General features: G+C 48.1%; 1 protein-coding gene, 1 long non-coding RNA gene and 1 pseudogene across 2 annotated transcripts in view; 1 reads left to right on the forward strand and 2 right to left on the reverse strand.

Moving 5' to 3' along the window:
* Positions 1–15,657, reverse strand: part of LOC143724299 (NACHT, LRR and PYD domains-containing protein 12-like) — a 575,203-nt gene that overhangs the window by 242,522 nt on the left and 317,024 nt on the right. The gene's annotated exons all lie outside the window — the stretch shown is intronic.
* On the reverse strand, positions 5,265–5,616 carry LOC143724318 (uncharacterized). The gene is made up of 3 exons (XR_013197349.1): positions 5,562–5,616; positions 5,430–5,486; positions 5,265–5,358 (listed from the first exon to the last, which is right to left on the reverse strand). It is a non-coding gene; the product is annotated as an uncharacterized LOC143724318 (long non-coding RNA).
* LOC143724339 (5S ribosomal RNA) lies at positions 10,415–10,531 on the forward strand (annotated as a pseudogene).

A 15,657-nucleotide genomic window follows, 5' to 3' on the forward strand; every position in this document is an offset into this window, starting at 1 on the left:
ATCGAGACTGTCCCTCCAGCCGAGATGAGGTCCGGCTTTTACAGCCCCTACTTCATTGTCCCCAAGAAAAGGATTGGTTTGCAGCGATCGACCTGAAGGACGCCTACTTTCATGTCTCCATTCTTCCTCGACACAGGCCGTTCCTACGGTTTGCTTTCGAGGGGCAGGCATACCAGTACGCGGTTCTCCCCTTCGGGCTAGCCCGGTCTCCTCGCATCTTCACGAAGGTCGTCGAGGCTGCCCTTGTTCCCCTCTGGGAACACGGGGTTCGCATCCTGAATTATATCGACGACTGGCTGATCCTAGCTCACTCTCGAGATCAGGTTTGTGAACACAGTTCTTCACCCCGTGGTCGAACCTCAGTTTTCTCAGTGCGGGTGTCCCCCTGGAACGAGCTTCCCGGCATGTTGTTGTCTCAACAGATGCCTCCACCATGGGCTAGGGTGCCATGTGCAATGGACATGCTGCTGCCGGCTCCTGGACAGGACCCCAGCGGCTATGGCATGTCAATTGCCTCGAGTTGTTGGCAGTACGCCTTGCCCTGCACCGCTTCCGGGCGTTGCTCAAGGGTCAACACGTACTAGTCCGATCAGACAATACCGCTACTGTAGCGTACATCAACCGTCAAGGTGATCTACGCTCCGGCCGTATGTCACATCTCGCTCGCCACCTCCTCCTTTGGAGTCAGAAGCATCTGAGGTCGCTTCGAGCCATTTTCATTCCCGGAGCTCTGAACTGTGCAGCCGACGAGCTCTCACGGCTTCAGCCCCTCCATGGAGAATGGCGACTCCATCCCCAGTCGGTTCAGCTGATTTGGGACCAGTTCGGGGACACACAGATAGATCTGTTTGCCTCTCACGACTCGACCCATTGCGCCCTGTATTATTCCCTGACCGAGGGCACGCTCTGCACGGATGCACTGGCGCACAACTGGCCGCCGGGCCGCAAATTTGCGTTTCCCCCAGTGAGCCTTCTTGCGCAGACCCTGTGCAAGGTCAGGGAGGACGAGGAGCAGGTCACTCTGGTCGCGCCGTACTGGCCCACCCGGAACTGGTTCCCCGAACTTGTACTCCTCGCGACAGCACCTCCCTGGCCCATTCCTCTGAGGAAGGACCTCCTTTCTCAGGGACGGGGCTCCCTGTGGCTCCCTCGTCCCCATCTCTGGAGCCTCCACGTGTGGCTCCTGAATGGCTCGAGGCAGGTTTGAGTACCCTACCATCACTTCCGCTAGAGCGTTGTCCATGAGACACGTCTATGCGTTGAAGTTGAACCTCTTCGTCAACTGGTGCTGTTCTCACCGAGAAGACCCCCGGAGATGCTCGATCAGCGTTGTGCTTTCCTTCCTTCAACAGGGGTTGGAGCGAAGGCTGTCTCCCTCCACCCTCAAGGTCTATGTTGCCGCTATTGCCGCACACCATGACCTCATCGAAGGTAAGTCGGTGGGGAAGCACGACCCAGTCATCAGGTTCCTGAGAGGAGCGAGGAGACTAAATCCTCCTCGCCCTCCTCTCGTTCCCTCTTGGGACCTCTCAGTGGTTCTAACTGCCCTGAAGAGTGCTCCCTTTGAGCCCCTGCAATCAGTCGAGCTTAAATTCCTGTCAATGAAGACAGCGCTCCTGGTTGCACTGGCCTCCATCAAGAGGGTAGGGGACCTGCGCGCATTCTCCGTTGACGAAGCGTGCATGGAATTCGGGCCGGGTTACTCTCACGTGATCCTGAGACCCCGGCCTGGATACGTGCCCAAGGTTCCCACCACTCCCTTCCGGGACCAGGTGGTGAACCTGCAAGCGCTGCCCCCGGGGGAGGCAGACCCAGCCTTGGCACTGCTCTGTCCAGTACGCGCTCTCTGCGCCTATGTAGACAGAACGCAGTGTTTCAGGACCTCAGACCAGCTCTTTGTCTGTCATGGTGGGAAGCTGAAGGGAAAGTCTCTCTCCAAGCAAAGGTTGTCTCACTGGATAGTGGACGCCATTGCTTTGGCTTACCAGCAGCAGGGTCGTCTGTGCCCCCTTGGTGTGACTGCCCACTCCACCCGGAGCGTGGCGTCCTCTTGGGCTCTAGCGCATGGCGCCTCGCTAACAGACATCTGCAGAGCTGCAGGCTGGGTGAAACCTAACACATTCGCCAGATTCTATAATCTCCGAGTGGAGCCAGTGTCCTCTCGTGTACGCGCTTCAACCAGCTAGTACCGGACCCGCTCAGGTGTCTTCGCTTGCTCGCCATTCCACTCCACGGACTGGATATGTGCGATATTCTCCTCAGGTAGCTTTCCCGAAAGCCCTGAGTTCCTCCAGCACTCCTGACATCGGCGCCAGTGTCTATTGCCTGCGCGTCGGCTAGGTGCCTCCCGTGTGCATGGTCCCTCCCCTGAGTGACCCCCACATGTGTATTTCCACTGTAAGCCTCTCTGAGCATGTGTCTTTCCCTTGGCAAGCCACCTTGCCACCCCTGGGGTTGAAATATTCCACCTGCGGCTGGATACCCCAGTGTTCTCCATATGTTTCCTTCGGGTCATTTGTGTATTCTCTAAGCGTTTTTTACGAGCATTCAAAGAAACGCTCAATTGATGCCCTTATGTCGTTTAAAAACATCTTAAATCCTGCATTAACTTTTCATATGGTATTTTCATACAAGGTTATATTTTTACTTAGATTTTATTTTTTACCTGCAATATGTTCAAGTTGTGAATATTTCAATTTAAAACATTTTACACACTTTTTCATTATTAAAAACTCAATAATCCTTATTCACCTTTTATATTTCACTTCCAAAATATTAATTCTGTTTAAAAATATAACCTATAATATCTGACAGGCAATTTTCAGTCCTTTTTTTTCACTTTACAAATTCTCTTCCACAAATTCAGTGGTTCAAATTCGTCAGTAAATTAAACAGTTCACATCCGGGAACTGCAGGAATATCAGTAGTGTCGATTCATAATCTCCATCTGCAGTTAGTCATCTCTAAACGTGTGTTTAAGAAGACCAGAGCATCAGTCAGTCCGTCATTCATTCATTAAAACTGATTTACAGAAATGGAGCAAGTGGTCAGTGTGTGTGATGATTATCAGGGCCAGTATACAGTATATGTGTGGAAAAGCTGATAAAGACACAAAAGCTGTTTACATTAAAATCTTCATGGTTTCTTTTGTACATGTAAGCAGCTTTCTCTACCGTGAACAAGATTATTACCTCCTCTCATGGAACCGAGGTTCCCTTTCAGTCGATAACGTTGAACGTAGTTGACGCCGACTGAAATGGGGATCGCGCCAGGGAGCCTCACTGTTCTTGGGTGTAATAATAAACACAGCAGTCATTTTAATTTTCCTAAATTCGAACCGCTGAAGACACAGTGGCTGAGTTTTATTTTTGAAGGGAATATTTCCAACGATCTACGTAAATGCTTTTATGTTTACGCTAATCTTTTCTCACCAGACTGCTTTATAAACGAGGGTCAGTGTAAATCTGGTTTTGCTAAGGAGCTGCTCCTGAAAACAGAATCGGTACCAACTATTAGTGTTCCTGATGCACCTCCAGAAGGAGTGAGTGTAACATTTTATTAACCTTTAAATATTAATCTTTGCAAATCGCTTGCACGCTTCACGATGAATTTGGCTAATGTTTACACTCAGGGTATATCACGGCATGTTTTCTATGTAACGTTACGACGTTCTCAATATACTTTCATAATCACACGTTTATAATGAACAACGCGTTATAGTTAATGTTTCAGCACTGACAGTTGTACCTAACACTGAGGTAACATTAGGCATCACTGACAAGCCTGCGTTTACCAAAAAAAAAGTTTTTCAACATCAATCTGTCAACGAACTAACCTATACATCAGTAAACACATAGCGTCTGTATCTCACTACTCTAAGTTACCCTGCCAGTACATAAGTTACAAAAATAGATCAAAGTGACATTACGTTAACCAACCATTCAGAAACGTCCTGTTCGAGCCTTAATTGTCAAACTTCTTCGGGGCCAGCATCTTGTTCCGGGTCCGACTCCGGTTCAAATTGGTATGGTTGCACAGATGTGTCCTCAGAGACTCCCGCTGCCATTCTTGTTGCAAAATATACCCTCAACTGTTGTCAAGGCAACACTCCACGTGCGTTGTGTCAAAACGCCCAAAGAACAGAGGGGTGGTGTGAGCAAAGCTCATTATCATTTAAAGGCATATGCACTGAAACGGCGTGCTGAAAACAGAGCTGTTTTTGACCAGGTAAAATTAGTGTTTTCTTACAATACTATTGATCATTTTTATTAAAAGTATATTACAAAGTTTTCATTTAGACCCTAAAGATTCATATTAACTTGTACAAAAATGGCATTATATGACCCCTTTAATGTTATTTTTTAGTTTTATTTTTCTTTATTCATTTTCATAATTTTATAATGAATTTTGTAAAGTCAGACTATGTTTGTGCATGTGTGCTGAGCAGAGACTTGGTAGAGTTATATTTTGCTTAAGAGGTATGCAATGTTCACTTAGTAGAGATGTTCCAATGATGATGATACTTCAAATGTGTACAATTGGTATGCTCTTTGCAAGACAAGTGTAGCGTTGCGGGTACGAGAGACAGTCTCAAAAGAACTAACAAGGATTTTACCACACTTCTAACGGAAATGACAATATAATACGATCGACTACGCCACCCCGGAAAATCAGGGAAATAGCCCTAAGGGCACACAGGTTCGTTTTGCGTGGATGGGTGAAAAGACATGAGTCGTATAGAATAGAAAAGTTAATTTTTTTTGTTTGTCAGCAAAATATTAAATAGTTAGAAACTCAGTTTAAAACTTGTCACAAGCACTATAATGAGAAACACCATTAATCAGCACCACACACACACACACACACACACACATTCAATTGAGAGAAACAAATTAAACCAAGAGCGGGGGTGTCTGGAGGTATGGGTCAGCTGCCAAATTGGAAGAGGGACCCCCCACAATAGTCCACTACAAATACCCACTGCACACGTGAAGGTTAAATGCCAGAAAACACACAACACTCAATGTGAGCACACCATACAGTCCGGCAGCTTCACCTTCGCCCTCCAGAAATTCCATCATTTAGAATCGAGACAAAACAGCGACGCAGTCGTAATTATACGCGATCATAAGTCATCAGTGATGCACGGTTCCCATAATAAAGCCCAAGAGACAGTTATGCAGGGAGTCTGCCGAGCAGAAAAATAATGTTAGACAACAACAGCAAGTTATCAATACCCAAAACCATAATCTTACCTACCACGGGGAGATACTGCTCACAAACTGCTTCGGAGTCGCACCCCATACTATAATACAGCTTCTCACTCAGGTACATATAGATGACATTCTATCGTTGCCACTGCAGATATTAAATCACAGGTTGTCAAACGCAGCCAATTTCTTTCCATTGAACAAAGAGGCTACACATACCTGAGAGAAGTGGGCAGCAAACACACAGCAGCGGGAGAAACAGCCTACCGTCGCAACCTGACAGCAAGAAAAATTCATATAAACCGCCAGCACAAAACGAGAAAGCGCGAGTTTCCCCATACAATCACATACCTGCGGCAGCCACAGATGACGTCAAGTGGGCGATACCAAGACGCATACAAAGTGGCCACCACACATCTCATATATAGGTCAAGGGGCGGGGGTGGTAACAAATTAAGCACAGGTGAATGATATCCTCCTAAGTGGATTCAGTCACCCTGCTACACAAGGTATGTTTCAACTGATGCAAATGTACCATTTGTATACCACTAATGTACTGTATATTCTGAGAAAAAGTTTCTTAATGTGGAAAGTGGATTGCACCATATGTATGTATGACATTTAAGTTCCATTTTAAACATAAGCTAAATGTGTTCCCTTTCAGTCGATAACGTCAGACGTAGTCGACGTCGACTGAATGGGGATCACGCCAGGGAGCGTATCATCTTCGAGTACTATTGAACGAGCCAATGTAATTGGCGTGCGTGATTCTCATCACACACTCCGCCCCCGCGGCGCGGGTATAAATACGGAAGTGGATGCACGCACTAGTTGCCTTTCGCTTCGGAGCCGACCATTTGATGTCTCTGAGAGTCGGAGTTCTTCAGGAAGACTCTCCCAGTGCTGGTGTTCTACAGCGCGAGTGCAGCGGTGATCGCACGCTTTGAGCTCTCAACTGCTGTTTTAACAGCAACAAATTCTAAATGTTTGTGTGTGTTTACGCTGGTTAGAGGGTGGAAAAGTGAGTTCTTCACTGTTTCAGTTCTCTGTTCAGTGTTGCCGCGGTCATTCCCCTGTGTGCTCTGGCACTGGTGACGGTCCTATTTTCTGAAAGAGCAACACGGGTGCGTTTGTGTCTTTTTCAAGATGTCATTCCACCTGTACGTTTCTGGATGCGGTCATTCCCTTTTTTTTATATATATATATATATATATATTTATTTATATGTTCGGCATGCTGAGGAAGCTTTTGTGGACAGCTCATGTTCTCATTGCGGGAATATGACTGTCGTGGTGTTGAGATCGAGACTTGCCTTCGTCTGCGAAGCGTGAGTCCCCATTACCATGCCCTACCACCGGGTGCCGTGTGGGATGGGTGATCGGAGGATAGTGATGGATGTCTCGCCTGGTAACCATTCCCTGTGGGCTCCTCACTCCTCCATCACACCGCAGCCGATTGAATTCCTGTTGAGCATGCTGGTCCCTCTGTAATGGACTGATCAGCTGTTTCAATGGGGGTTCCCCCTGAGGATAAGATGTCGATAGCAGCATCGGAGGGTGAGCTGGCCTGTGGAAATGACGACTTGGCTGTGTTATCTCCCTCTGGGAGTGTAACATTGCCCAAGCCAGATCCAGAAATGTCAGCTATGCTGAAACGGGCCGCCGAGGCTGCCGGGCTCGAGTGGAACCTCCACCGTGTCCCGTTCAGTCTCGGTTGGAATCTGGAGTTTGGTATCCCGCCCCAGTGCCTCTTTCCCAAAATGCATGGAGAACTTACCAGGTTGTGGACGGCACCTTTCTCTGCCAGAAACTGCCTGAATAGTTTTCCCCCCTCACTACCCTTGATGGAGGAGCGGTGAAGGGTTGCGAGGCTATTCCTCCAATGGAGCGGTCTGTCGACACTGGTGCACCTGTGTCCGGCGGCCGCTGCCTTTTGGGGGGATCCTCGTCTCCCCTCTAAAGCCTGTGAGTTTTCGTCCGTTCCAACGGGCAGAGCTTGCAAAGCCTGTGGGGAAGCCGCTTCCTCTTGCGTGCCATGGCGTTGCTTCAGGTCTGTCAGGCCAGGGCACTCATGCACATGCACGAGGGTAATCCAGACCGTTTGCTCATAGGTGAGCACCGCACTGCATCCGACCTCGCCCTCCGGGGCACGAGTGTCGTAGCGTGCGCGATCGGTCTGGCAATGTCCACCTTAGTGGTTCAGGAGCGCCATCGTTGGCTCAGCCTGGTTGATATCGCGGATGCAGACAAGGTTCCGTTCCTGGTCTCCCCAATTTCCCAGGTTGGGCTTGTCGGTGACGTGGCGGAGAACTACATCCAACAGTTCTCTGCTGCTCAAGCGCAGACGGAGGTCATCCGGCACATCCTGCCCCGGCAGCCAGCTGCTGCCTCGGCTATCCTGCTCAAGTCAGTGACAATCATCACATTAGGTGTTGAGCAGACGTGCTCCTGAAAATCCAGTGATATTGATCACACCTAGTGTTGAGCAGTGCTCCTGACTTGTGCGTGCTTATCTTATCCTGCTGGCGAAGGATTTGATATAGACGCTCCAACAGCCGGACAGAAGGCCATTTGTAATCTCGTTCTTCGTGCTACTAGGTGGTGGGTTGTGACCATCTTGGCCCAAGATTGGTCTGCAGCTCCGACCTGAAAGACATCCTATGTGTTGCGTGTGTGGGTTGAAGTATCAGTACAGAGTCCTTCCCTTCGAGTGCTCCAGAGCCCGTTGGGTCTTCTAGAGAGAGTAATCTCGCCCACGGGCTGAGTATCTCTTTTTCAGTTTTGGAGATGGACTCGGTCTAACACGTCTCTCCATTTAGAGTGTGTTCAGTTGGTGTTTGAAGTGAGAAAGGGTCCCACTGAAAGAACTTTCAGAGGCTCCTGGGGTATATGGTAGATGCAGCCATTGGCTTCCTCCATATATGACTGCTTCAGCGCTAGCTTCAAGATCGAGTCCCGAGGTGACCGTGGCAGAGCAGCTCACCCTGTGTGACTATAGTCATCCCGGTCTGCTGCCAAACCCTCTTCAACTGAGGGGCCATGTATAAAGGGCGTGTTTTAACGAGGGCCTGGGCGAGCCTCGACTACACGGGCATTCATGCTTCGAGTTGTTAGACAGTGCAACCGTTACGCAAGCTTCCCTTGCATGTCACAACTCACCCGTCACCTCCTCCTTGGAGTCAGAAGATTCTGAGGACGCTTTGTTCCACTCTTCCCACTTTACTCAATCGTGTCGCCAACGAGCCTCACGACAGTTACAGCCAGGGTGAGGGGAGTCTCCATCCCCTGGAGCCCAGCTGAGTCATGACCACTCCGGGGCCGTTCAGTTGCCTCTCCGGTTTCGTCTCCCAGTTTTTCTGTCCGAGCGGACAACCCTGTGACAGACACTGGCTCTCAGCTGCCCCAGGGGCCTGCAGAAATGCGTTTCCCCAGTGAGCCTCCTAAAAGCGACTACGACTCATGGTCGCTTGGCGCATGCTCAAGTCAGTGAATTCGTCACACTTCATGTTGAGCAGAAATGCTCCTGAAAATCAGTGAAGTTCCTCGCACTCAGGTGTTGAGCAGCAGTGCTCCTGAAGCTCAGTGAATTCTTTCACACCCAGTCGGGGTTCCCACTCTTTTCTTGAAACGATTTTCCAGGACTTTTCCAGGACTTTTTCAAGACTTTTTCAGCTGCTACAGTGCGAATCAAGTTATCACAACTAAGGCTGGGCGATATACCGATATTATCATATCGAGATATATTTTGAAACAGATGTGATATTGTACCTATACCGTTATATCTGTATTATAGTTGTGCAAAGATTGTTGTCTTTCACAATGTCACCTGCTTTCCTCTACTTGCAATGCCACACTACTAAAACAGAAGTTATTCTCTACTTTAGTTCATACACTGCTAATCCAGTCATCCAGAAACAAGATTCAGGGTAGATGACTAGACTAATATCTCTCGCTAGCACAACAATCACATTGAACCTGAAAAATATTTATTTCTAACTCTCAGAGATAAGTAGTACTTATTGTTGGCTAGCTACCTTTTTAGTCTGGCTTTTATGTAGCATTACTATGATAAATGTATGCTTACCACTTAAAATCATTTTAGTTATTAATTCAGCCATGTTGAATTCAATTAATTTACGTTAACAACTGTGTTCAAATGAACATGAAAGTCTTCAGTTCTCACGGCCTCTTCTCTGCGGTCTGTGTATCTAGCTAAAAACAGCATGAAAAGTTGGGGCTCTGTGCACATATTTTGATAGAGCTGAATTCATGACGTTTTTCTCATTCACATGTTTTTTGTTTCTGCTGTCGGACAATAGAACAAGTATGAAATACTGACTGGAACGTAAGACTACCTGTTACCTGTCGCTATCTCGAAGCTGTCGTTGTGCTCGCTACAGTTCCACTAAAACCAAAAAGATATTTCACGCAAAGGTATGAGTGACAACGCGCCCACAGCTCTCCACTGCTCCTCTGTCACTCAACAGAGAGAGGGAGAAAAACCTCTCACTCGATATACTGCTGCGATACAGCAACACTCTTTAACAGAAAGTCGCTAGCTTTGGCCCTTCTTTGGATAAATAAATCCTTACTTGGGTCTGAAAAATCAATAAATCACGCAAAAAAGACAGATGAAAACACTGGGAAGCAGAACTGTTCTAAGGAAATATGCAATTTGATTGGTTTTACTATGTCTAACCCACACACTTTCCCTAAACCTAACCATTACTGGCACATGCCTAACCCTAACCTAATTCACACCATACCTCTAAACCTAAATGGTAGAGTATAATCGCTTGTTAAACATTGTGTGGACCAGGCAAAATGTCCTCACAACTACAAATGTCCATACAATGATGGTGGCCTGTCAAAGGTTGGTCCACACAAGTATAGCAAGACACACACACACACACACACACACACACACACACAGTTTACCTTTTTAAGCCCAACTGCAACGAATGGGGAACGGGGTACAGAGAGTGAGGCAGAGCAGTGCCATTGAGTAGAGCGGTGCTGAGGCAGAGGGTAGGAGGAGAGGGACGGGAATGTTACGTTGTAGGTTCGGTAGACTCGTTATTCTCCGTTTTTCTACAATGATTAGCTGAAACTGCTTCACTACGCTGCTGCATCGTGTTGTCAGACAGGAGTACCCCACGTGCACATTTGCCACAGAACTAGAGGTTATTAGAGAATTAGAGGTATGCCAGCAGCCATATCACCCTGTAGCCCAAGACTGGTGGCCCACTGAAGCTAAGCAGGGCTGAGCCTGGTCAGTACCTGGATGGGAGACCTCCTGGGAAAACCAGGTTGCTGCTGGAGATGGTGCTAGAAGAGGCCAGCAGGGGGTGCTCCCCCTCTGGTCTGTGTGGGTCCTAACGCCCCAGTATAGTGACGGGGACACTATACTGTCAAAAAGCACCGTCCTTCGGATGAGACGTTAAACCAAGGTCCTGACTCTCTGTGGTCACAAAAAATCCCAGGATGTCCTTCAATAAAGAGTAGGGGTGTAACCCCGGCATCCTGGCCAAATTTGCCCCTTGGCCTCTGTCCATCATGGCCTCCTAATCATCCCCATACATTCTGATTGGCTTCATCACTCTGTCTCTCCACCAGTAAGCTGGTGTGTGGTGGGCGTTCTGGCGCAATATGGCTGCCATCGCTTCATCCAGGTGGATGCTGCACATTGGTGGTGGTTGAGGAGATTCCCCCTCCTATGTAAAGCGCTTTGAGGTCCCAGAAAAAGCGCTATATAAATGTAACGATTATTATTATTATTATTATTAGAACTCACATGTCCGTAGTTTAGAGGGGCAAGTCCTACCACCGTACTGAGATGTCAAAGTCCGTACTTGCTACGCAAAATGCGTACATATTGACCGGTTTGTGTCACGTGGGGCGCTGTGCTGGCTACATGCAGAAATGAAAGCAGACAAGCGCTTCAGCCCAATATTACCCGTTGAAGGCAGCTGAAAACAGACATTCATGCGTAAAATGTTTAACCCGTTTGCGTTCATCCACAAGAAGGGAAAATTATTTTCCAGGACAACACAAACGTTTCAAGGACTTTTTTCCCCCCATTTTCCATGTGTTTTCCAGGACTGGAAAATTGGTCTTTCATTTTCCAGATTTTCCTAGGATGCGTTGGAACCCTGCCAGTGTTGAGCAGAAATGCTCCTGTAGCTCATTGAAGTTCTTCGCACGCAAGTGTTGTGCAGAAATGCTCCTGAAGCTCAGTGAACTTATCACATTCAAGTACTGAGCAGAAATGCTCCTGAAGCTCAGTGATCTTCACATGTGTTGAGCAGTGCTCCTGTCTTTTGCGCCCGTCGCTTGCACCTACTGTGCCTAGTCAGGAGGGAGCAGGTCTTCATAGTTGCCCCTTATTGGCCCAACCAGACCTGTTCCCATCGACAGCCTTCCTGACTTCCCCTGAACACTTTTTCAGGGACGGGGCACGATGACACCCGCATTCTACCCCTGGAGATTCCGGGCGGTCTTACACTGAATGCGGAGGTTCAGGCGGCTATCACAGGATCATGTGACAGTTACCATCACTTCTGCAAGCACCCCCTGGAAAAGGTAGTGTGCTTATGCTTTAGAAGTGGAACCTAGTCGTTGAGTGTGTCTTCTCTCCGTGAGGAGATCCTGAAAGCTTTCGATCATTTCAGTGCTCTCTTTCTTGCAAGATGGGTTGGAGTAGGCTGTTTTCCTTCACGCTCAAAATGATGTTACCTCGGTGTTTTCGACGCTCATCATGATGCAGAAACTTGGGTAGCAAGTCCTGATCGTCAGGTTCCTGAGGAGCAGGTAATATAAATCCATGAGTTCCTCTTTATCCTCTTGGGCCTTATCTCTGGTGCAACTGCACTGCAGAGACTGCCCCTGAGCCACTGCAGGCAGTGAGTTAAAAATTCTGTTAAATCAGTTCTCCTGCTCGCATGGTCTCTACTAGAGGGTAGGGACATGCTCGTTTTCTGTCAACGTATTGTGCCTGGAGTTCGGGCCGGCTATCTCTCACGAGCTGAAACCCTGGCCTGGATTGTGCCCAAGGTTCCAACCTCTCCCGTAATAGGACCAGGTGGTGAGCCTGCAAGCGCTGCCTGGAGGAGGCAGACCCAGCCCTGGCTTCTCTGTCCGTCCGCTTCATAGCGGTTAGACGTGTACAGAACGCAGCCTTAGACCTCAGACCAGCTCTTGTCTGTTAGGAATCAGAAGAGAGGGAAGGCTGTTTCCAAGCAAAGTGGCTCACTGATGTGGTTGCCTTATTTCGCTGAAAGATTCCGAGATGCTCATGTCCACTTAGGTGTTGAGCTCCTCTATAATGAGTGTTTTGCTCCGCCTGGGCGTTGACAGAGTGCTTTGCTGACAGATTTAGAGTTGGGAGCTGGGCGACACCTATCGAACCGCTGCTTCCCGTGGGCTCCCTTCTCATGAAGCCAGTTTCACCGTGAGCCCGGTTCAAGTGTCGGCTTGCTGCGCCATTCCCCTCCTATGGACTGGATACGTGCACCTTCTACTCCAGTTGAGTTCCCTTAAAATGAATCCTTTTGAGTTCCTCCACACCCCTCCGACGTCGGATGTGCGGAACGTCTGGTTTTAGGCCTACCACTCAAAAGCAGTTTGGAACCGGTGTTAGGCTGGGTCCATATGTTGCGGCCCCTACGGTGATCCCATACGTGTATTCTTCCACGATATGGCTCCCTACAGCGAGCCTGTGTCTTCCCTCAGCAGAGTCTCTCTGCCGTCACTGTCCGGTGAGTCTCCCCCCGTCTCAGGCTGGAGCCACCCCAGTGACATTCCATGTCATACTGCCCAGTCATCTGCCCAGTTCATGTGTATTCTCCACGTTACCTCCCTCCAGGTACGATGTGGCTTCCGCAGCGTCCCTTCCTTCCAATATTCAGGGAACGCTTCCCAGTGGTCCTGTAGGAACAGCAGTGACTTCCCTGGCCTAAGCCCTGTCCTTCCCCACCTTAAATTTGCGGGGGCATCAGGTGGCTTTTGTCTAGACACTGGAAGGTGGCAGCGCTAGTGGCGTTTTCAAACGTTATCCCCATTTCAGTCGGCGTCGACTACGTCCATAGTTATCGACTGAAAGGGAACAGCCTGGTTGCGTATGCAACCCACCGTTCCCTGAAGGAGGGAACGGAGGACGTAGTCCCCTTGCCACTACCGCTGGACCACCGCTGACTCCGGGTTAGGCTCGGCTCCTCAGCGAAAAAGCAACTAGTGCATGCATCCACTTCCGTATTTATACCCGCGCCATGGGAGCGGAGTGTGTGATGCGAATCACACTCCCCAATTCCATTGGCTCGTTCAATAGTACTAGCAGATGATAGGTTCCCTGGCGTGATCCCCAATTCAGTCGGTCGTCGACTACGTCCTCCGTTCCCTCCTTCAGGGAACGGTGGGTTGCATACGCAACCAGGAATTTGTGTTAGGTAAGCGGAGACGTTTTCATTGCACCTACTCCGTGTTGACCAGCAGGAGCCGCCAGTGTGAGGTGTTTCCAGCGCTTTAAAACTGTCAATCATTTTGTGAATCAATAGGTTCAATTTATTCAGAGTTTCCAAAAGCTTCTTTGTTGGCAACTGACACACGGAAACATTTCTCAAAAAATATTCTCTAGTGTTTTCACAGAAGAAAGTCATACATGTTTGAAATTACATGATGGCGAGTAAATGATCATTTAAATTTTAAATGGTGGCTTCCGGGTTGTGACCAAGATGGCTGCGTAACTTAAATGCTCTCCGACGTTTTTCCTAAAAACAACCCTAAAACTTTTGCGATTTGACTATAAGTGAAATTTTATTAAAAGATGGAGGCTAGGGTTGTCACAAGGAGGAGAAAGGCGACGGGCACAGCACCTATTACTGAGGATTTACAGCAGGACAACCGAGACTGCTCCCCGGTCCACGACCACGAGGCCGAGGGTCAAGAAACAGAGGAGGTTAGCTTGGAAAAGGTACTAGCCGAACTGAGAGATTTTAGACTTGACAACAAGCAACAGCTCTCGGAGATACAACAAGACTTGCACAAGACAAGTGATCGGTTGGAAGAAGCTGAGGGTTGAATTGAGGAGATGGAAACAGCCATGCAGGCGGCGTCATCGTTACTTACGCAACTTTTACAACGCCAGGACAATATGGAGGCTAAACTTACTGACCAAGAGGGACGTGCACGCCGAGAAAACATAAGGATTTACGGTATTCCCGAGGGGGCTGAAGACAATAACATCGAAGGTTTCATAGATAAACTGTTTCGGGATTGCCTGGATTTCCCACAGGACGCGCAGATCAAAATTGAAAGAGCCCACAGAGCCCTTGGCCCTAAACCCGCTGACGCGCAGGCAAAGCCTCGCTCCATCATCGTCAAGTTTGCGAGTTACAAAGTTAAAGTTATCTGTAGAGCTTGGCAGAAGGGACAAGTGCAATACAACAATGGCCGATTCTACGTGGACCACGATTACCCACCAGCTATTATCAAGAAACGTGCGGAGTATAATCAAGCAAAGAAGATATTGAAGGAGAGAAAAATTAAGTTCCAAACTCCCTACCCTGCAAGACTACGCGTCTTCTATGGAGATGAGACCTGTCTGTACCAGACTGCGTCGGAGGCAACGTCAGACATGGCATCACGGGGGCTCCCAGTCAAAGTTATCCGTCCCTCAGTCAGCCCGTACCAGCGGGAACTACGACTGCTTTCACCTTGGCAAGTGGCCGGAGTCCAGGACGCAGTAACACCGAGCGGCGCGTGCCCCCAGGAGGATGTTGAGCCCCGGCAGCGGTTTAAAGAAAAGTTGCAGGAATTCAGACGCCTACCTCCTACAGATAAGTGATTCCCCATAGAACGCATTTAGACGGGTGCGTGTTGGAATAAGATAATAGAAGTTGTCCTTTTAGTTTTAATTGTGCCCTCGTTTTACTCCGAACTTCAATTGTAAACTAAAATGTCGGGGCATACAAGCATTTTGAAGACATAATGCAGCCAACACAGTGGGCCCCACGCTACGTGATGAGCGGGTTTTCCCCTGAAAGGTGCTCTAACATCTCGAGCCTCTTAAAGGTTCAGTTCATTAGAACCTCGGTTCTGGAAGCAAACCTTATGCAAAGAAATGACATTTCGATATTTCTGTTAAAGATTTCACCATATTTTAATTATGTTCAAGTTTTATTTGTTCTTGTTAAGGGTGTGCATTACTTTTATTCGTTTTGTATGGAGATTTTTTTAGTTAAATTTTAAATGATTACTTACACTTTACTTTAAACATACTTACAAATGGAACATTCCTGTATATATATATTAGCCAGACCAGGGCTGTTTATCAAAAGCATCGTAGGCAAAAGTAGATTGTAGAAACATTGCCAACCATGTACTCTACGATCATCTTAGCTGACGATACTTCTGAGAAACACAGACTAGCATGGTTTCTTCTACAACAATCC

The sequence above is a fragment of the Siphateles boraxobius genome, unplaced genomic scaffold (genome assembly GCF_051911475.1).
Source record: "Siphateles boraxobius isolate OS27281-9 unplaced genomic scaffold, OSU_SipBor_1 72, whole genome shotgun sequence".
Taxonomy (NCBI): Eukaryota; Metazoa; Chordata; class Actinopteri; order Cypriniformes; family Leuciscidae; genus Siphateles; species Siphateles boraxobius.